This window comes from Leptodactylus fuscus, chromosome 2, assembly GCF_031893055.1.
Source record: "Leptodactylus fuscus isolate aLepFus1 chromosome 2, aLepFus1.hap2, whole genome shotgun sequence".
NCBI lineage: Eukaryota > Metazoa > Chordata > Amphibia > Anura > Leptodactylidae > Leptodactylus > Leptodactylus fuscus.
Genome location: NC_134266.1, coordinates 102518532 through 102542086, shown reverse-complemented (window position 1 = coordinate 102542086; position 23555 = coordinate 102518532).

Sequence of the window (23555 nt, the reverse complement as noted above, 5' to 3'; positions counted from 1 at the left end):
CTCAAACAAGGTTAAGAACCACTGCTCTAGAGATAGTCCCAGTGTAGGCGACAGCTGATCCAGTCAAGAGACAAGAGAAACGTCTAGATAAGGTACGAGATCAGGGCATCATGTTTCTCCTGCTAATTCAAGCAGGGCAGGCAGCACAGAGCCAATACAATAATCAGGAAAGGCAAATACCTTTGTGGTAAGCAAGGAGGTTCCTCGCTCAAACCGCTTTCTGTGAAACAAGCTGCCTTAAATAGCTCACAGATGCAGGATATTGGCTGGGAGCAGACTGCAAAATTTAGAACTTATTAAAGGCCCAATGCCACTTACTGTCCAATGACTGTACCTCGAGTGATGAATAAAAGTGCAGCAGGCAAAGACAGGACCGATGGCAAACATGCCCAGACAGCACAATATTACCTCACCCCTTATGCCTCCCCTTCCTTGCTTTTTCGTGATTTGAACAACAGTATTAACCCCTTAAGGACCAGGCCATTTTTTGGTTTCGCATTTTCGTTTTTCCCTCCTCACATTTCAAGAGCCATAACTTTTTCATTTTTCAGTTCACAGAGTCACATGATGGCTTATTGTTTGCGGGACAAATTGTACTTTGTAATGGCACCATTCAATATGCTGTGCAATGTACTGGGAAGCTGGAAAAAAATTCAGAATGAGGTGCAATTGGAGAAAAAATGCATTTGCGCCATTTTCTTATGGGTTTAATTTTTACAGCGTTCACTGTTTGGTACAAATGACATGTTACCTGTGTTCTACGTGTCAGTACGAACGCGGTGATAGCAAATTTATATAGTATTTGAAATGTTTTGATACTTTTAAAAAAATGATAAACTTTGCAAAATAGAAAAAAAAATTTGTGTCATCATGTTCTAACACCTGTAACTTTTTCATATTTCCATGTATGGAGCTGGTTGTGGTGTCTTTTTATGCGGGACAAGATGACGTTTCTATTGATACCATTTGGGGAAAGATCTGATGGTTTGATCACTTTTTATTCAATTTTTTATAGGAGGCAAAGTGTTGAAAAAAACGCTTTTTGGCAGTTTTTTTTTTTTTTTGCCGCTACGCCGTTCACAGTACGGGATAAATGTTTTAATATTCTAATAGTTCGGGCATTTTGGAGCGCGGGGATACCTAATATGTTTATGTTTAATGTTCTTTAATTACTTTTATAGCTAATCTAGGGAAAGGGGGGTGATTTGAACTTTTATATTTTTTTTATTTTTTTAATACTTTTAAAAACTTTTTTTTTTCTTCTGTTACATTTATGATCAGACCCCTTAGGTACCTTGAAACCTAGGGGGTCTGATCGCTCATACTATTCACTGCAATACTACAGTATTGCAGTGAATAGCAAAATCGCAGCACTTCTATTAGACGATGCCTCTGGCATCGTCTAATAGATCTCGTGCAGAGACAAGCCTGGAAGCCTTCAATAGGCTTCCGGCTGTCATAGCAACCGATCACCGCCCTCATGTGACGTTCAGGAGGGCGGCGATCGGGGGAAACATGGCGGCGCCCGTGCCGCCGTTTACACACTGCGGTCACGTTTGACCGCAGTGTGTAAAGGGTTAACAGCAGCGATCGGCTCGGGCACCGACCGCTGCTGTTAGTGGCAGGTCCTGGCTGTATTATGCAGCCGGCATCTGCCGTGTATGGAGCGAGCCCAGCGTGTGAGCTCGCTCCATACATCCCCATGCGACCCATGACGTACAGTTACGTCAAGGGTCGCTAAGGGGTTAAAGGGATCCTATCATTAAAACTCAATTTTTTTTCTCACTAATACGTCAGAATAGCCTTAAGAAAGGTTATTCTTCTCCTCCCTTTAGATGTTTTCTCCATGCCGCCGTTCATTGGTATGCAAATGAGTTATATCGCAGCACTGTGGGCGGGCCCCAGTGCTCAAACAGCACTGGGGGCGTCCCCAATGCTGCGAGAGAACTCTCTAGCGCCGCCTCCATCTTCGCCTGGAGCGGTCTCTCCCCGCGTCTTCTTCCGGCGCTGGCTTTGCCAGCTTTGCCATCGGGCATCAAGCAGAGCTGACTGCGCATGCCTCTGGCAATTTTCCTGTGGCGTTTACACAGTAAACTGGTGTAAACGGCTATTTTCTTGTGGCTGCTTACACAACATGTACAGTCAGCTACCAAACGGTGGTGCGGAGAAGACATCTAAAGGTAGGAGAAGAATAGCCTTTATTAAGGCTATTCCTATGTGTTAGGTACACAAAATAGCATTTTAATGATAGAAACCCTTTAAAGAGATATCTCCATTTCTCATGTACTAGTTTAATTGCAAGAAACTCACATCAACAACAGAATAGAACTTGGAAAGCAACTTTACACTGTTGTGGCTAATCTCTGGCGTTCACTCAAATCAAATCAAGGAGACTTTAATGGCACGTCCGAATAGATATCTGGCATTGCCAAAGCAAGTAAAGTGGGGGGGAGTGGGGGGGGAGAATGGTGGGTATGGGGGGGGGGTGATTTTTGGTATAATAGTCTTTGGGATCTCATCCTCCTCTTAGTTGGTGGCAGGTGAACACCTATTGGGCAGCGATCTCCACATTTCCTCTTCTCATCATCCTATCAGATTAATGCAAGTCGGAAGAGCTTTATTGGTGCCAGAGGGAATGGTTGGTATGGCGGGCAGGGCATTGGGATATGTGGGAGTGGGTAATTGGGGGGGCAGAAATGTTCGGGGTGAATGGGTGATTGGCGGGTATAACAGTCCATGGGTTTCATCTTCCCCTCATTTGGTGACAGCTAGACACGTATTGGACAGCGATCTCCACAGTGGACTCCTCTTCTCCCAGTAGGATGTAGAGTTTCCTCATCTGCAGATGTGAAGTCTGGGATGTGGGCAGAGAGTCTTTGGTAGTAGACAGCCCTCACAGCTGAGTATTTGGTGCAGTGTAGCAGGAAGTGTGCCTCGTCTTCTAGGGTCCCCTGGTCACAGTGTTGGCACAGTCTGTTTTCCCATGGCTTGTACGTCTGCCTGTGTCGTCCTGTCTCCATCTCCACACTGTGGGCGCTCAGTCTGTACTGGCTCAGGGTCTGTCTGTCTGTTTGGGGTGGGGTATTTTCTCCAGGTAGATGGCCATGGTGTAGTCCCTTTGCAGTGACTGGTATAGAGTGAGTTTCTTGGAGTTATTTACTGCGCTTCTCCATTCCTCGATGTACCGCTCTTTGTCGCTCTCAATGGCCTCTTTTAGTTGAGCCTTGTTCAGGGCATATTGGGGGTTTGGGTTTGGCAGACGGCTGATACTTGGTTGGGGGGCGTCTGGTTTGCACAGGGCTCTGTGGCTCAGACAGGCTTGGTGGTGGTTGCTGCCCTGTATGTGTGTCCACAATGATAGTGCCCTCTTCTGCATGGTGAGCCATAGGGGGAGCCCGTCTAGCTCTGCCTGGCATCCCATGTTGGAGGTGCTGCGATGCACATGGAGGAGATACTTGCAGAACTCTAGGTGGAAGGTCTCTGTTGGGCTGGAATCTCACTCCTTTTCTGGTACAGTTCTCTGAGATAGCAGTAGTGATGTGTAGAAATATGGAATGAACTAACAATAATATTTGACAAGCTGAAGAAATGCTGGATGGTTCTGAGGTCAGTAAAGTACATCAAAAACTTTCTCTGGATCCATCTGTGGCCCATTGTGTGTTATCAAAAATCCCAAGAAGGAAATAAATGTCTACTCAAAGAGACACTTTTCAAGCCTATTCCAGTCTATTATAGCGTATTCTCCCTTCTCCCATTCCAGCATGAACATGCTTCCGCACGTATGTCAAGTCAGTCAAATAAATCAGGATTAGAGATGAGCGAGTACTATTTGAAACTCCAGTTTTGAATAGCACGCACCCATAGGAATGAATGGACGTAGCTGGCACACAGGGAGTTAAGCGGCCGGCCGCCAGCAATGTCTGCGTGCCGGCCGCTTCCATTCATTCCTATGGGTGCATGCTATTCGAAACGGCCGTTTCACATAGTACTTGCTCATCTCTAATCAGGATGTCATCGAGATAAACCACCACACGAACATACAGTAGATCACGGAACATGGCACTGATAAGCTCCTAGAATGCTGCAACGGATAAGGCCAAAGGGCATAAAAAGGTATTCGTAATGTCTATTACAGGTCATCTTCCTTTTTTATTCATGCAGAGTGTCCTTTTAGAGATCCATAGGTACTGTAGAATACAGGATGGATTCAGAAAAAAGTATTTCACTGACTGCAGCCACGAGTCGTATAGTGGAAACGTACTGAAACTGCATTATCACTTGACAGATTTGCGCTAGGTTCACACTTGCACCTGAAATCTGTATGCTGCCAAACTGATAAAAACAAATAAAACAGATTGATCCAAAAACTGATACCAAGCAGTTACACAACGGATATCCAAATCCCTCTTTTTAGACAAAATAGTCAATAGGTGTCTGTCACAAAAAATGTCAGTTTATGTCCTTTTTTTACAAATCCGTTTTTTTTTTCCCTTCTTGCAAGTCTGATTTTTTTTCATTGCCTAAAAGTGCAGATACCAGACAGAATTACTTCAAACAGGGGCAACACGGTGGCTCGGTGGTTAGCACTACAGCCTTGCAGTGCTGGAGTCCTGGGTTTAAATCTCACCAGGAAAAACATCTGCAAGGAGTTTGTATGTTCTCCCCATGTTTGCGTGGATTTCCTCCCATTCTACAAACCGATAGGGAAAAAAATGAATGTACATTGTGATCCCTATATGGGGCTCACAATCTACAAAAAAAAAATAAAATCCAGCCTTATTGGTGTGTTCCACTTTGGAAATAGGTCTTCATCAGCTACGATTATCTCTCCTGCCAACTCAACACCTATTTGAGAGGGCAATAACTCACATAGTGCGCCTTGACTCTGTAGTCATAGATTGTTTTTGTGTTTACAGAGATGCTCTTTCTCTGATAGCTTGATCCCATCCAAATGTATAGGTCTTTAGTAGAGATGAGCGAACAGTGAAATATTCATATTCGTTTCAAATAGCCGCTCAATATTCGACTATTCAAACGAATATCAAACCCCATTAAAGTCTATGGGGAAAAACCGTTCGTTTCAGGGGAACCCACAATTCGACTGAGGAGGCTCACTAAGTCCACTATGACACCTCAGCCAATGATGCCAACACCTCTGCAATGCAACTGGGACAGCAGGGGAAGCATGCCTGCGGCATCTAAAAAGCCCAAGTCAGTTTTACCCCACCATCACAGCCTATCAACTACACACTTTCCACACTCAAAAAAACCACTATGAAAGTGGAAAAATACCTGGAAACCTTTTTTCCTCCCCAATTGGATGGACAGAAACCCAAATTTTAAGCTAAAGAAACATTACCAAGCAACCCTTTAAATCACGTTGCCCATGGCAACCACAGATGGAATAGGCAATGGGAAATCCAACAGTACCCACCCTGAACTGTCATTGAGAATGTGTGTGTGCGATGTGGTAAGACCTTCCAAAATTCACTTTTCTGGCCCTTAGGCCGCGAAATTATGGGCGCAAAATAATGTGGCGTATACGCTCATAACTCCCATTGAAATCAATGGGATCTTTTTGAGCGCGCAAAATGCTGACATGCATATACATGCCAGCTTGCGCTCCATTTTACATTGTGTGAACGCAGCCTTAACGTGAGCCCTTCCAAATTAAGTTAGAGGCCCTTAAGCTGAGGTACCAGCAGAGATTGAGGCCTTTGAGGTGATTTCAGCCTTTTACCAGCAGAGTTTTAGGCCCTTTAAGTTAGTTGAGCTTTGCACCAGCAGTGTTTTTGGCCCTTGGGGTTAGTTGAGCCTTGCACCCGCAGTGTTTTTGGCCCTTGGAGTGAGTTGAGCCTTGCACTCGCAGTGTTTTTGGCCCTTGGAGTGAGTACAGCCTTGCACCAGCAGTGTTTTTGACCCTTGGAGTGAGTACAGCCTTGCACCAGCAGTGTTTTTGGCCTTTGGCGTGAGTAGAGCCTTGCACCAGCAGTGTTTTTGGCTCTTGGAGTGAGTAGAGCCTTGCACCAGCAGTGTTTTTGGCTCTTGGAGTGAGTAGAGCCTTGCACCAGCAGTGTTTAATTTTTTGGCCCTTTGGGTTAGTTGAGCCTTGCACCGGCAGTATTTTTGGCCCTTGGAGTGAGTAGAGCCTTGCACCAGCAGTATTTTTGGCCCTTGGAGTGAGTAGAGTCTTGTACCAGCAGTATTTTTGGCCCTTGGAGTGAGTAGAGTCTTGTACCAGCAGTGTTTTTGGCCCTTGGCGTGAGCAGAGCCTTGCACCAGCAGTGTTTTTGGCCCTTGGCATGAGCAGAGCCTTGCACCAGCAGTGTTTTTGGCCCTTGGAGTGAGCAGAGCCTTGCACCAGCAGTGTTTTTGGCCCTTGGAGTGAGTAGAGCCTTGCACCAGCAGTGTTTTTGGCCCTTGGAGTGCTCTACTCACTTTGCATCACTTTGTGTCACCTTGCATCAGCAGTGTTTTTGGCCCTTGGGGTGAGCTGAGCCTCTAACCAGCAGAGTTTGTGGGAATCAGGGTGGATTGAGCCTCTAACCAGCAGAGTTTGTGGGAATCAGGGTGGATTGAGACTCTAACCAGGAGAGTTTGGGGAAAATCAGGGTGGATTGAGACTCTAACCAGCAGAGTTTGGGGGGATCAGGGTGGACTGAGACTCTAACCAGCAGAGTTTGGGGGAATCAGGGTGGATTGAGGCTAGTAGGAGCAGAATTGTGCAACGCTGATGGTGGAGGAGTATGAGGAGGAGGAGGAATTGTAGAGGGTGAGCACACACATGAAACTTTATGTTGGGGTGCCTGACTCCGGTGGACATGAAAATGATGGGTCTATCCAGTGGCTGTTCATTTTGATCAGTGTCAGCCGGTCAACACTGTCAGCTGATAGCTGGCTGCGCTTATCTGTAATTATGCCACCGGCTGCGCTGAAGACCCTTTCCGATAGCACACTGGCGGCAGGGCAGGAAAGGACCTCCAATGCGTACAGCGCAAGTTCCAGTCACAAATCCAACTTGGAGACCCAATAAGTGTAGAGCGCAGAGGGATCGGAGAGGACATGCTGTGGTCGGCCAGGTACTCCCGCAACATGCGCCTATACTTGTCCCTCTGGTGACACTAGACCCCTCAGTGGCGGTAGTTTGGCGAGGGGGTGCCATTGACGTGTCCCAGACCTTGGAGAGTGTGCCCCTGCTGGGTGTGGAGCGGATGGCAGTTTTTAGCCTGTTGGAGGAACTCTCCTCTCTGCCGCCAACGAGAGTTGATGGAAACATCTCCATCATATTCTGCACCAGTTGCTTGTGGCAATCACTAATGTGACTGTCCCTCCCCTCTACCAGAATAAAATATGAGATATTATTTTTATACCGGGTGTCGAGGATTGCAAAAATCCAGTAGTGGTTGCTCTCCAGGATTTTGACAATACGTTTGTCAGTTGAAAAGCACCCCAACATGAATTCAGCCATGTACGCCAGAGGGTTACTTGGCATGACTTCACTGCCCCCACCGGAATGGTCACTCTCCAATTCCTCCTCTTCCTCCTCCATTTCGCCCCATCCATGCTGCAGCAATGGGACGCAATGAACTTCTCCGCTAGTCTCCTGTGTGACAAAGAGATCATCTGCCACGTCGTCATCCTCCTCCTCCTCTTCCTCCGTCAATATACGCTGTGAAGTGGACAGGAGTGTGCACTGACTATCCTGCTGGGATGGTTCTGCTCCTATGCCCGACTCCCCAGCGTACAATGCGTTATCCCTGATGGCGATGAGGGATTCTAGCATCACACAAACGAGCGGGATTGTTACACTCATGAGTGCGTCATCACAGCTGACCCTCTTGGTGGACTCCTCAAAGACACGCAAGATCTTGCATAAGTCTGCCATCCATGGCCACTTATGGTGCAGAAACTGCGGGAGCAGACTCTGAGGAACCCTTGGATTTTGGAGATGGTACTCCATCAAGGGTCTCTGCTGCTCACACACTGTGCTCAGCATGTGGTATGTCGAGTTCCAGCGTTTGGGGATGTCGCACAACAGCCGGTGTTCTGGCTGATGGAGGAGTTGCTGGAGTGATTTGAGGCTAGCAGCGGCTACTGTAGACTTGCGAAAGTGGGCGCACAAGCGCCGCACTTTCACCAGTAGCTTGGGTAAATTGGGGTACGTTTTTAAAAACCGTTGCACCACTAAATTGAAAACGTGGGTCAGGCATGGAATGTGTTGGAGGTTGGCAAGCTCCAGAGCCGCTACCAGGTTCCGGCCGTTATCACACACGACCATGCCTGGGCTCAGGTGCAGCAGTGAAAACCATGTTGACTTCTCATCGAGGAGGGCATCCCTCACCTCGGAGGCAGTGTGCTGTCTGTCCCCCAAGCTGATGAACTTCAGTACGGCCTGCTGACGTCTCCCCACGCCAGTGCTGCAGCGTTTCCAGCAGGTAGCTGGGGTCAATGTGATGGCGGAGGCGAATGGTGGTTCAGAGCCCCTGCCAGTAATGTTGGGCGGGGAAATGAGGTAGACCGCCCCAGTTTGTGACCTGGTCCCAGCCTCAACTACATTCACCCAGTGTGCCATCAGTGAAATGTAGCGACCCTGTCCGCATGCACTTGTCCACGCATCGGTGGTCAAGTGGACTTTTGTGCAAAGTGCGGAACTTAGGGCCCGCCTGATGTTACGTGACACGTGCTGGTGCAAGGCGGGGACGGCACGGCAGGAGAAGTAGTGATGTCTAGGGACGGCATAGCGAGGTTCCGCACTTGCCATCAGGTCACGGAAGGCCTGAGTTTCCACAAGCCGGAACGGCAACATCTCCTGGGCCAGGAGTTTGGAGATGTGCGCATGGGGTTGGGTAGAACTGTATTTTTGCCTGCGCTCAAACGTCTGGGATATGGTGTGCAAACCACACTATATTTGTCCTCTGCACATACATTGAAAAATCTCTACACCACCGAAGACCGTGGCCTCGAAGTGGGAGTTTTTCTAGGCTGGCTAGAATAGGGAACATTTTGGGCCTTGCTGGCTGTGGCCTGGCTTTGGTGAAGCAGATGTCCTCTGCCTCTGGACATGCCTCTGCCTCTAGCCACCCTCTTTGATGCTGCACTTCCCTCCACATCTACACTGCTTTCCCCGCTTGACATCCCTCCTGTCCAGGTCGGGTCAGTGTCCTCGTCATCCACCACCTGCTCTTCCAAATCCTCTTTCGGCTCCTCCTCCTGAACACCGACCATGGCAACAGGCTGCACTGATGGCAACTGTGTCTCGTCATCGTCTACACTGAGGGTGGGTTGCTGGTCAACAACAACAGGAGATGGCGAATGCTCCAGTGTTTCGGCATCAGGACACAGAAACTCATTTGGTAGCTCCTGTGATTCTAGAAGTGGTGGGACAGAGAGAGGGACAGTGAATGGACCCGAAAACAGCTCCTGGGAGTTGGGAAAGGTGGGATTACTTTGCTGGGAAGATTGGGCATGTTGTGAGGAAGGAGAACAGGTTAGGTTTTGAGGGTATGCACAGTGGAAAGCTGGGTTGAGCGTATATAGCTGGACTGAATTGCTGTGTATTCCAGTTATTTTTTGGGGGGACACCCCGTGGAAAGCTGGGTTGAGCGTATATAGTGGCACGGAATTGCTGTGTATCCCAGTTATTTTTGGGGGGAACACCCTGTGGAAAGCTGGGTTGAGCGTATATAGCCTGACTTAATTGCTGTGTATCCCTGTTAGGTTTTGAGGGTACACACAGTGGAAAGCTGAGTTGAGCGTATATAGCCGGACTGAATAGCTTTGTATCCCAGTTATTTTTGGGGGGGACACCCTGTGGAAAGCTGGGTTGAGCATATATAGCCTGACTTAATTGCTGTGTATCCGTTTTTTGGGAGGGACCCCATGGAAAGTTGGTTTGAGCGTATATAGCCTGACAGAAATGCTGTGTATCCCACTTTGGCGTTAGGGGGCACACACCGTGGATAGCTGGATTGAGCGTCTATCGACTCCTCTCCCTGCAGTATAGCTCTGAAAAGCTCTGTTGTTCTTCACTTCAATTTTTCCCTGCATAGCTGATAGCACTCAGAAGCACGTCTGTCCCTATGTCTCCACGCTGCAAAAATAAACGAAGATGGCGGCCGCTATTCTTATAAAGCTGAGGTCACATGTTTTTGGCAGCCAATGGGTTTTTAAATTTTTTTTCAATGCCTACGTTGTCGTAGTTCCTGTCCCACCTCCCCTGCACAGTTATTGGTGCAAAAAACGCGTCAGGGAAGGTGGGAGGAAATACAAATTTTTACTGCGTTTGCCGTGTGGTATTCGATTGGAATCGAATACCTCAAACAGCCTGATATTCGATCGAATACCAATTCGATCGAACAGTGTTCGCTCATCTCTAGTCCTTAGTGAGAAGCTAATGAGGAGGGAAGTAATGGCTTTTAGAAAGAATGTGCCAGACAAGTGGTTCTCCTCTCAGGAGAATCTCTGAGACATTCTCAGAATAGTAAACAAATGCAGGTAGCCATAGTAATCAAGTGCAAGTAAATGGAAAAGATTAAGCAGGAGATAGCTGGTCCAAATTCTTTATTCTAAAATGGTCCACACATAACGCATTTCGGGATGTGTTCTCTCTGAAATGTGTGTTATACCATATGAGGGGAAATACAACATATATATACCGTATTTTTCGGACTATAAGACTATAAGCACTTTTTTTCCCCCAAATTTCGGAGGAAAATGAGGGTGCGTCTTATAGTCTGAATGTGGGTTTGCAGCATGGCCGCGCTACTGCCACCGCTGGTTTTCTTCAGCGGCAGTAGCGCGGCAATCCGCAGGCCCCGGCAGCTAAGACACTCCCCGGCATCTGCTGTAATAGACCGGCGGATGCCGGGGAGTGTCTTAGCTGCTGGGGCCTGCAGATTGCCGCGCTACTGCCACCGCTGGTTTTCTTCAGCGGCAGAAGTGTGACAATACTGCAGGCCCCGGCAGCTAAGACACTCCCCGGCATCCGCCGGTCTATTACAGCAGATGCCGGGGACTGTCTTAGCTGCCGGGGCCTGCAGATTGCCACGCTGCTGCCGCTGAAGAAAACCAGCGGTGGCAGTAGCGCGGCCATGCTGCAAACCCACTCCTCCACCGCAGGTCCCGACAGTCAGTTAGCCCCCCCCCCCCCGGCCTCATACCTTTAGTGATGCAGGCCGGCTCCTGCACGGCGAGGCCGCAGGAGCCGACCTGTTCCGATGACAGCCGGGAGCCTAATGAAGGCTCCGAGGCTTGTCATAGATATATATTACTATCGCGGCTGGTCTATGACCCTCCGCGATAGTAATGTATAGAATCTCCCATAGACGGCAATACACTTGTATTGCCGTCTATGGGACTTGCAATCAAATGATTGCAGGTTCAAGCCCCCTAGGCGGGGGATAATAAAATAGTAAAAAAAAAAAAAAAACACTTAAAAAAAATATAATAAAAAATAAAATAAATAAAAGTTCACCTCCTTTCCCTAGAATACATATAAAAGTATAACATTACTGTGAAACATATACATTAGGTATCCCTGTGTCTGAAAATGCCCGGTCTACACCTGGCCCCACAAAAAAAAACGCCCTATACATCCCCGTACAGCTGCAGGGTCACCTGTCAATGTGGCCTTGCAGCTGTTCCAAAACTACAACTCCCATATATTAAATATTTTACCATTTTTTGCCTGAAAATTTTTTTTCCCTATTTTTCTCCTCTAAAACCTAATGGGCAGTCTCCCCGCCCCCTTGAGGTCATAGGGTCAAAGGTAATGCAAACAATCATGTTAAACATACTAAAGAAGCAATAAACCATTAGTGAGTTATAATATTAATATCACAGATAACACTGAATGAATGATGAACACTGTTAGACGTATGATAAGGTGTCAGCTGAAAGGGAGGCCAGGAGTGCAGGAATTCTAGTGCATGCTCAGCGCGCTCTATCCCTCCTACTATGTATTGTCAAGGGGCAGGAGGCTGGATCGCTGGCTGAATCAGCTGAGTCCATGCCTTTTATTACAACAGATCAGTGCTGTGCTGGTGGTTCAGAAAGATGTGGCAGACTCAGACTGATCTGCACCTCGGAAAGCTGGGTGTGTGTTAGATTTAGGTTTGGGACGAAACCGGGTGGGGGTTGGGGTAGTAATTGGATATAGAATGAATGAAAGTGAGGAAGGGGATATATATTAATTAATCAGAAGAATATATTCAGAAGATTATAAATAGAAAAGAAAAAAGGGGGAGGTGTGTCTAAGAAACGGAGAGGAGGGGAAAGAGTTCAGTGGTGATAAAAAAGAAAGGGTAAAAAAAACCATATATTAAAGAGATATTGTGTTGAAGGAACATAATAAAACTTTTGTGTGATAAAAGAAAGGTTATGATGTATCAGGTTATTATACAAAATACAATCCAAAATAAATAAATATCATTAAATATATATAAAATGGAATGATACAAATACTACAAACACATTTTCTCAGATGCCTCATTCAAACCAGCCAGTAGAAGTGTGTTTAATCTATATATCCAAAAGAATTCTCTCTTCTTGGTCTTCCCAAAGATTCTATCATTGGGAAGACCAAGTGCCCAAACTGCAACCCAAAATCCACTAATTTATCACAAAGTGCCAACACAGCAATTTAACCTTAATATTGTGTGGACACACAATTGTGGGCAGTTATGGACCCGCAAAATACGGTCATGTGAACGGAGCTTTTGGCTAAGGCTCCACGGAATGATATGCAGCGCTAAAGCACTGCGGGAAAAATCGCAGCGGGAACGCATTGCAGTTCTTCCCATAGCGCTTTGAACCAAAAGTTCAAAGAGTTTTCCTCCGCAGACTTTCTGTTACCTTTACATCTACAGGGAAGCCATCGGCGTTTCCATAGATATAATTGACATTTGAATGAATCCCATCCACTTTGCAATTACTGTAAAACGCCACGATTTTTCACACGGCGTTTCCGACCCGTGGGCCCCGGCCTTACAGAGATTTTAATGATACAAACAACTTTGTACTGCATTTGGTATAATTTTGAACAATTACTATTTACAATATTCACTACGTTCACTATTTACATCGCACAGATCTGTTTTACATTGTTGTGCAATGTTATTATGACCTGTAATAATATCACATGTCTGTTATAAAACAGGTACTGTGTAATATAAATAGTGAAAGGGCCCTGACACAGTCCAATCTGCTCCACAGTGGCCCCCACACAGTACAATCTGCTCCACAATGGACCCAACACAGTACAATATGCTCCACAGTGGCCCCATACAATATAACCTGTTCCACAAATGGGTGCCCACAGAGAGGGCTCTGAGTGCCACCTCTGGCACCTGTACCATAGGTTCACCATCACAGCCATAGACTATAATGGGGTCCGTGTGGTTTTCGCTCGGTTTTCGAACAAAACATGTGGAGAGAAAAATTCTGCTTGCATCTATGGGTGTAATATGAAAGCTGTTGAATTCGGAGTTATACTTTGCAGCATGTCTGGAAATGCTATGTTTTAGTTAGATGTATTTAGAATTGCTATAAATATTGATAAAAGCTTCTATCTATAAATATATTTGGTAGCTTTTAGGACAAGGTCTTCTATACTCTCTTTTTTTCTGGATTTTTTTTACGTTGAATCATAACATACACCCCACATTTTCAATTTTCAAAGATTCAACAAATAAAGGTTCTATGCATGTGTACAAAAACACACCACATACATAAAATGACCCAAAGCGCTCGCGTGTACGGCTCACGCGGCTCATTCCGAGCCGTACACGCGAGCGCTTCCCATTCACTTCAATGGGAGCGCTCGTAGAGAAAAAAGCAGCCCATTCATTTCAACGGGGAGCGCTCATATGCCGGCTCCCATTGAAATGAATGGGATCTGCTTTATACGCGCTGATTCTGAACGTGTTTTAATGTTCAGAATCAGTCAACGTATCCGTAGTGTGAATGGGCCCTAAGCCAGTTATCTACAAACATCTCCATATTACCTGTTCTGCATAAGTATTGCAATACTTCCCAGGCCTGTTCAGCAGAAGGGGGATGGGGGAGAAGAAGAGATTGCATCAAATTGCTGAAACACTGACGCTAGGTTCACACCTGCGTTCTGGTCTCCATTCTGTGCTTTCCATCTTCTGCATGCCAGAAGACGGAAAGCACAGACAGGGTCCGGCCGTGAGCGGCGGTGAGCGTTTTATGCTCTCCGCTGCGAAACCGGATTTTTTAATCCGGACACAGAGTACTGCATGATTAAAAAACCCAGTTTTGCGGCGGAGAGCATAAAACACTCACCGCCGCTCACGGCCGGTGAGAAAGAGTCCTGCAAGTTTCCGTCTCCTGCTCTGCTTTATGCAGCAAACGGAAACCTGCAGAACGGACACCTGGGCGCAGATGTGAAAAAAAACCTTTAATAGATTTTATGGTAGCCCAAATAATTTCTAGAACAAAATGCTTAGATATGCTAGGTCTCAAAGTCAGGCCACTCACTGACCACTTTAATGCCAAATTCCAGCATCATACATCCCTGATAAGAGTCAGTCTTTGATCAGTTTCAAAGGAAGCCTTAAATTCCACCAATACCTACCCAGTAATCTGGCTTTCAAACTAGCACCTGCTGTCCGCCTAGGGGTTTCTGTCCTAATTTCCCAGAGAAACTGCATAGGGGATGGCTTGCCGGCAGTCAGTTTTAAAACCCATTCATTTGCTGTCCATCTGCTATCTCTCCGAGGTGAAACCGTTTTTTTTTTTTTTTGCATGGACACAAAGTCCTGCATGTTCAACTTCACGTGCATGCAAAAAAAAAAAAAAAAACGGTTTCACCACAGAGAGGCTGCATACAGACACCAGCGGTTTGACACATGTAGGACAAATGAATGGGTTTTAAAACTGACTGCCGGCAAGCCATCCCCTATGTAGTTTTTCCAGGGATTAGGACGGAAACATAGTGAGTGGATTTGGGCGCAAATGTGAACGCTCCCTAAGAGGGCAGGAACAGCATTAAAATCTACAAACTGTGTGAGTGTAGCTCAGTGTATACCAACAAGTTTAGGGTTTATGAAGGAATGGACACATGAACTGAGCCCCCAGAATGCCTCCCAATCCTAGGAATTAGTGTGAAAATATTGCAGGATTTGCTACAGCCACTGCTGGACCAGGGTTATCACCTATATGTGGATAACTTCTCCTTCAGCATCCCACGCTTTGGATGCCTCAGTTCCAGAAGAACTGTAGCTTGTGGAAAAGTGCAAAGAAATCAGAGAGGCCTCCCTATGGCACACTTTGTGCAGCGCCTCCAAAGGTTTGAGTCTGCAATGAAAATATGCTGTTGATCAAGTATAAGGACAAGAGGGATGTCCATGTACTTATCACAATTCATGACTGCGGAAGTACCCTTGTCCTTCCACATAATAAGCACATGAGAGGTTTTGCTCAATCTGATCAAGTCCTAAAGCCATATAATGCCATTAGAAAAACAAAAGCCTGTCCATGCACATCATGCAGATGGCAATGTATAACGCTTACATGTTATCACGATGAGCAGGCAGGGCAGGGTAGGAACATTCTTTCAGTTTCAGGCGGAAGTTATCAAGACTCTGATATTTGGGGACCAAGAAGTGCCAGGCCCCAGTACTTCTGGAACTGAAGGTGCCCATATTGTACCAAGGCAACATTTTCACAGTGAAGTCCCACAAACTGTAAAGAAAGGGAAGGCCCAAAATGTTGCAAGGTCTGTTCCAAAAGGAGAATAAAGTAAGCCAAAGTTAACCATTGTGACACCTGCACCAAAAAACCTGGTCTTGGCATGAAGGATTCATTCAGACTGTACCATCAACTTCTGGATAATAAATTAACCTGTGGGGTCCAAATGTTCACTATACTCCTTGACAAATTTCTTAAGAGTTCTAGTTTTGAAACTGAGGGTCATTCTATGGGTTTTTCCCTGTTCTGGTTTTTAATGGGCCCTGCAAATGGGACATGGTGCCTGAAAACTACAAAAAGCATTCTGTCCTTTCTGCGTCCTGCTGTGTGCCCATACAACAGTTTACATCCACATATGGGACATTAGCAAATTTGGAGTGCATATTTACTCATAGAAATGATAAAAATATTATTAAAGCAACATTTTATTTGAAAATATGTCATGTTCCAAGTTTACCACTCATTTATGTGAATCACCTGTGGGGTCCAAATAGACCCCTCCCTTGATACATTTTTTGAGGGGTCTATTTTACAAAATTGGGTCATGTGTTGGTAATTTTCATTGATCTGACACCTTGGGGGCTCTGCAAATAAGATATGGCTCCTGAAAACTATGACAGCATATTTTGCCCTCCAAAAACTGTTTTGTCCCACTGTGCAGCAATACATCACTTTACATCCATATTTGGGGTATTTCAGGTAGTTGGTAGAAAATGCTTAACAAAGTGTGGGGTGAGTTTTCTCTTTTAACCCTTTGTGGTAATGCAAAAAATTGGGGTTAACCCCTTCCTGACATCCGCTGTAATAGTACGGCGCTGCCAAGAAGGACTTCCATCGGCATCTCAGGAGTTTCGGTATGTTTTGTGCCAGATCGGCAACCCCCGCAGCGGTTCGGGGAGTGCCGGTGTTGCAAATGGGCAGCCCGGGGTCTGATCAGTGACCCTGGGTCTGCCCCATGCCGTCCCCTCCACGTACCTGGTTGAACCTCTCAAAATGGAGGCTGTCAGCTCGTGCGTCTGCACAGGCTGACAGCTTCCTGTACACTGCAATACACGTATTGCAGCGTACATTAAGTTAAGCAGTGATCAGAAGATCACTGCTTCAATCCCCCATGGGGACAGAAAAAAAAAAAGATATAAAAAAGTAAAGTTAAAAAAGTTTAAATAAGATTAAAGTAAATTAAAAATAAATAAAGCCTGAAAAATCCCTTTTTTCCCATATAAAATGTTTTACTATGTAAAATAAAGAAAAATAGAAAAATAGAAAAAACATTACATATTTGGTATCACCGCGTCCGTAAAAACCTCAACAATAAAATTAAAATATTATTGAACCCGAACGGCAAACGACATTAAAAAAAACGTAGAAAACTGCACAAAATAATGATTAGTCACCACCTTTCCCTTACAAAATGTTCAATAGGAAAAATATGCAAATCTGTCTCCCAAGATGTAAACAGGGAGACAGTGCCTCTGTTATGCTGCCCTCTATAGGAAGCACCCTGAACATCATGCCCGACTTCCCGGAAGTCTTCACTGCATAATGCGAGGTTATAACCACATCAATTTCTCAGCGACAGACGGCACAGTTTCTGTCTCTTTGGACGTCATCAGCGCAGCCTAGAGAGAATTGATTTGGTTTAAGTGAGAGGCTGAGAGACCAGATTATGGGGATAATGTCTATCCTTAGGGAGAGACCACCTTCTCAGGTGTGTGGAGACTTATACAGCCATAGTTGCTCCACTTTAAGGGAACATGGGAAAAATATGCAAATCTGTCTCCCAAGATGTAAACAGGGAGACAGTGCCTCTGTTATGCTGCCCTCTATAGCAAGCAGAGTGCTTGCTCTTCTGTATGCAATGCACATCATTTCAAATTTTATAAAATGCATATTTTTCAAAATTTCCACCAAATGTCCTATTTTTTCATAATTAAACACAAAACATATCAACCAAAATTTACTACTAACATGAAGTTAAATGTGTTGCAAGAAAACAATCTCAAAATCACTTTGGTAAGTTAAAGCGTTCCAAAGTTATTATCACATAAAGTAACACGTCAGATTTGAAAAATCGAGCTTGGTCAGGAAGTCAAAAAGTGCAATCTGCGGGAAAGTGTTAAAACAATATTTTGTAGAAAAAAAAAAATATTATTATTTTATTGTAAAAAAAAAAAAAAATTCATTGTCACGTGTCAATGGTAAAAAATTTTGTGAAACATCTGTAGGGTCAAGTGCTCGCTATACTCCTTGACAAATTCTTTGTGGTAATGTCTAGTTTACAAAACGGAGTAATTTTGGGGAGTTTCCACGGTTCTGACATTTCAGGGACTCTAGAAATGCAACATGGTGCCTGAAACAAATTCCAGCAAAGTCTGTCCTCCAAAATTCAAAAAGTCTACAAAACGGGGTCATTTTGTGCAGTTTCCCCAGTTCTGATATTTCAGGGGCTCTGCAAATGCAACATGGTGCATGAAACAAATTCCAGCAAAGTCTGTCCTCCAAAATCCAAAAAGTGCTACTTTCATACAGTGTGCCCATACAACAGATTACATCCACATGTAAGGTATTTCTGTAGTTGTAATATTTAACAAAGTTTGGCGTGAAATTTCTCTTTTAACCCCTTGTGGAGATGCAAAAATTGGAGTTAAACCAACATTTTATAGAAAAAATTGTTGCTTTCCATTTTTCCTGGTCCAAAAAAAGACGTAAAAATTAATAGAATAACCCAAATCAAAAAAATGTTATAGCCCTCAAAACTGCACATACGAAAAACCAGACAATGTGTATGGTCTTGAACCAGGGAAAGTGGTTCAGTACTGACGTGGTTAAATAGGCCAAGGAAGGTGAAAATTTTTTTTTAAAAAAATCATACCTGTCCCCAATGCTCCAAAGTCCTCACAGCGCTGTTTGGTCCTTTTGCTCTGACGTCACGTGACTGCTGAGGTCAATCAGTGGTCTCAGGGAGAGACCAAGAATGTCACAGGTAGTGACATCACATGCCCTTCACTGAGGCTGCTTATTGGCCTCAGCAATCATGTGTGGCGGTACTTTCTGCTGGAAGATAACAGACTGAGAGGACCAGACTGCGCTGGGAGGCACCGGAGCACCATGGAAAGGTGAGTAGGCTAAGGCCTCACGTTGCAGAAATGCAGCTTTTTTGTTGTAGATTTTGTTGTGTTTTTTTGAGCCAAAGCCAGAAGTGGATTTAGCAAAAGGTAGAAGTATAAGAGCTTCCTATATACTGTATTTCCCTTTTCCTGTGTAGACATTCTTGGCTTTGCCTCAAAAATCGCATCAAAATCTACGACAAAAAAAGCTGCGTGTAACATCACTGCCTGTTCAGGTCTCTGCGCTACCCTCTGCTCGCGTGTTGCGGCGCAGGAGGCGTGTGCAGTTTGATAATTTGCTTAAAGTTTTTAGTTGCACTGTGAGAACACGGCTCTAGTTCTGTGATTGTATTTGCACCACACCCGTCTTCTGCCCTTGTTGCCTCTGTCCATTTAGTGGTTAAATTTTGTCTGGCCCTGTGATTGACAGCCTGCCTTCCTGTCAAGCCCAGGGCGGGTTCTTCCTCCCCTATTTAGTCTTTGCTCACCTCACATTCACACTGGTGCCTGTTATTGCCTCGTGCTTGCTGGCTTCCCTTGCTGTTTATTTACTTGTATTCTAATCCTTGACCTCTGGCTTTCCCTACTGACAATTCTTTTGGACTTCGATTTGGCACTGCATTGCTCTACTGTTACCGAACCCTGGCTAGCTGACCTCCCTTTGTTGTTGTTCGTCTTGTCTGCGTTTTGTGTATCACTTATACAGGAAGGGAACATCTTCATATATAGCTGTTTCTAGGTCATTGCCTCTCATTAGTGCTGAACAGGGTGCTGGCTGGCAATAGGAAGGGACAGTTGGGGGCTTCAACTTAGGGCTCACTGTCCCTTGTGCCCCTTCCTCCAGGGTTCGCAACAGCTTCTGGGGAATTATCATCTGGCTATTCCCTAACACTGCATTTCCACAACGTAGGGCCTCAGCCTCAAGCTACTTTTGGGCTGTGTCCCCAAAGGGTTAATCAAACTCACTGTGCTGATCTGTTCAGCAAATGGTCAGCAATGTGAAGAGTCTGCTGAATTAATAAAATGCAGTTTCCTTCTTCCACACAACTGGTGATTAAATACTTTCTCCAAACAAGATCTCTTTGGTGGAAAAGAGAAGCTTGCTCTACTGCCATATTTAGGAAGGTAGCTCTCTATAACATAAAAGAAGTTGTCCAGGATAATTTTTTTACATATATATTAGGCCAGGAAAAGGGAAAGAATAAAAAAAGCATACTCACCTGTTTCCGGTGCTCTGGTGCCTCCCAGTACCCAGCGTGGACTTGTCTTGCTGCTCTGAGGTTTTTTTGTGGCGGAAGTCCCTGTGACGTCCCGGGGCAATTCCTTAGGCTGCTGATTGATCTGAGAAGTCACGTGTGGTGGGGACTTCTACCAAAGGAAAACACTAGAGTTGCAGCATCGATCTGAGCTGGGAGACACCGGAGCTTCAAGGACAGGTGAGTTTTTTTTCCTTTTTTTTTTTTTTTTGGCCTAATATAAAAAAAATATCCAGGACAAACCCTTTAATGTATGGTTTTACCAAATTTATAATCTGGCAATAATAGCCAAGCCAAAAAATTTCTCCAGAAGAAGAGGAACCCAACTGCATATAGCTGTTTCTAGGTCATTGCCTCTCATTAGTGCCGAACAGGGTGCTGGCTGGCTGTGTGAAGATGTGCATCAGAAGGGGCTATTATTCCCAGATTATGCTATTAAATTTATAATAAAAAAAAAAATGAAAATAATCTCTTTTCCATCAAGAAGGTCTCATTTGCATATTCGTTACCCAGAATTTTTAGCAGGGCATGCATGGACTAATAAGTCCCTGTAACATTTCTCCTTAATCCCCTTCTGAACCACATCCACACCTCTCACACAGACAGCCTGTTCTGCACTGATGAGAGGCAAAAACCTCGAAACAGCTGCCTGCAGATGGGAAATCTTTTTCTTCCTTTCTTCTCCTCAGCAATTGTATCATGATGTGCTATGGAGCCATAGGGCAGCTAAAATAAACAGTGACTTTAGATATCTTCTGCTTCTAATAATTCTCAGCTCCGATCACTCAGTAAATGATCTACTTCTTCTTTGTGGTATTTAAATAAACAAGCAATATTGGCTATCAATGCTCTGCTGGATCTATGGTGTAATGCAGTGTTTCCCAAACTGTGCTCCGTGGAGGACCAAGTGCTCCATGAACCGTCTACAGGAGTTCCACGATATGGTAACAATAAACGGTTAACAATAAAAAATAGTTAAACGTGAAGGGTTTCAAAATTAAAATACTGGTTCACATGCACTCCTATTCTACCAGCGCAGCACTACGGTCTGTTCGGCTAATGTATGAGGCCGGTGGATTAACGCTTCATGGTCGGATGGCACTTCCAAACTGGTCAGCTTAATACGCCAGTCTCGCATATTCGCCGAACAAACTATACCTACGGACAGAAGTGCTTTAGTCATCTTTCACGCTCGTATTGTGCGGTGATTCGATCATTGCTGTGTCAGTTTAGTTTGTGAAGTATTTGCAGTTATTTGCCACGTGTTATCCGAAAAACATACCTAATTTGGTTGTTCAGCAATTCATCGCTGGCTGAAGACTGGATCCTTCAGAAAAGCAGTTAATACCACCGGCACAGACCCTCCAGTAGGAGCAGTGGCTTCAACATCGAACAGCTATGTTCAAATATTGCGTTAAAAAGTTAAAATATGGATGTTGTGATTATCCAGAACCAGATTTGGGTGATACGACATTTCAATTGCAGTGTTGAAGAGATTACTGATGCTGAAATACACTGCTCAAAAAAATAAATAAAGAGAACACTCCAATAACACCTCCTAGATCTGAATGAATGAAATCTTCTCATTGAATACTTTGTTCTGTACAAAGTAGAATGTGATGACAACAAAACCACATAAAAATCATCAATGGAAATCAAATTTATTAACTAATGGAGGCCTGTATTTGGAGTCACTCCCAAAATTAAAGTGGAAAAACCCAACACGGGCTGATCCAACTTTGATGTAATGTCCTTAAAACATGTCAAAATGAGGGTGAGTAGTGTGTGTGGCCTCCATGTGCCTTAATGACCTCCCTACAACACCTGGGCATGCTCCTGATGAGGTTGCGGACGGTCTCCTAAGGGATTTCCTCCCAGACCTGGACTAAAGGATCTGCCAACTCCTGGACAGTCTGTGGTGCAACGTGACGTTGGTGGATGGAGCGAGACATGATGTCTCAGATGTGCTCAATCAGATTAAGGCCTGGGGAATGGGCGGGCCAGTCCATAGCTCCAATGCCTTCATCTTAAAGGAATCCAATTGAGCACATCTGGGACATCATGTCTCGCTCCATCCACCGTCACGTTGCACCACAGACTGTCCAGGAGTTGGCAGATGCTTTAGTCCAGGTCTGGGAGAAGATCCCTCAGGAGACCATCCGCAACCTCATCAGGAGCATGCTCAGGCATTGTAGGGAGGTCATACAGACACGTGGAGGCCACACACACTACTGAGCCTCATTTTGACTTGTTTTAAGGACATTACATTAAAGTTGGATCAGCCTACAGTGTTGGCCAAAAGTATTGGCACCCCTGCAATTCTGTCAAATAATACTCATTTTCTTCCAGAAAATGATTGCAATCACAAATTCTTTGGTATTATTATCTTCATTTAATTTGTCTTCAATGGAAAACCACAAAAAGAATTGTCAAAAAGCCAAATTGGATATAATTCCACAGCAAACATAAAAAAGAGGGTGGACAAAAGTATTGGCACTGTTTGAAAAATCATGTTATGCATCTCTAATTTGAGTAATTAACAGCACCTGTTACTTACCTGAGGCACCTAACAGGTGGTGGCAATAACTAAATCACACTTGCAGCCAGTTGAAATGGATTATAGTTGACTCAACCTCTGTCCTGTGTCCTTGTGTGTACCACATTGAGCATGGAGAAAACAAAGAAGACCAAAGAGGACTTGAGAAGCAAAATTGTGAGGAATCATGAGCAATCTCAAGGTTACAAGTCCATCTCCAAAGACCTGAATATTCCTGTGTCTACCATGCGCAGTGTCATCAAGAAGTTTAAAGCCCATGGCACTGTGGCTAACCTACCTAGATGTGGACGGAAAAGAAAAATTGACAAGAGATGTCAATGCAAGATTGTGCGGATGGTGGATAAAGAACCTCGACTAACATCCAAACAAGTTCAAACTGTCCTGCAGTCTGAGGGTACAACAGTGTAAACCCGTACTATCCGTCAGCATCTGAATAAAAAAGGGACTGTATGATAGGATACCCAGGAAGACTCCACTTCTTACCCAGAGACATAAAAAAGCCAGGCTGGAGTTTCCAAAACGTACCAGAGAAAGCCAAAAACATTTTGGAAGAATGTTCTCTGGTCAGATGAGATGAGTAGAGCTTTTTGGGAAAAGGTATCAACATAGAGTTTACAGGAAAAAAAAAAGAGGCCTTCAAAGAAAAGAACACGGTCCCTACAGTCAAACATAGAGGAGGTTCCCTGATGTTTTGGGGTTGCTTTGCTGCCTCTGGCACTGGACTGCTTGACCGTGTGCATGGCATTATGAAGTCTGAAGACTACCAACAAATTTTGCATCACAATGTAGGGCCCGGTGTGAGAAAGCTGGGTCTCCCTCTGAGGTCATGGGTCTTCTAGCAGGGCAATGACCCATAAGACTTCAAAAAGCAATAGAAAATGGTGTGAGAGAAAGCACTGGAGACTTCTAAAGTAGCCAGCAATG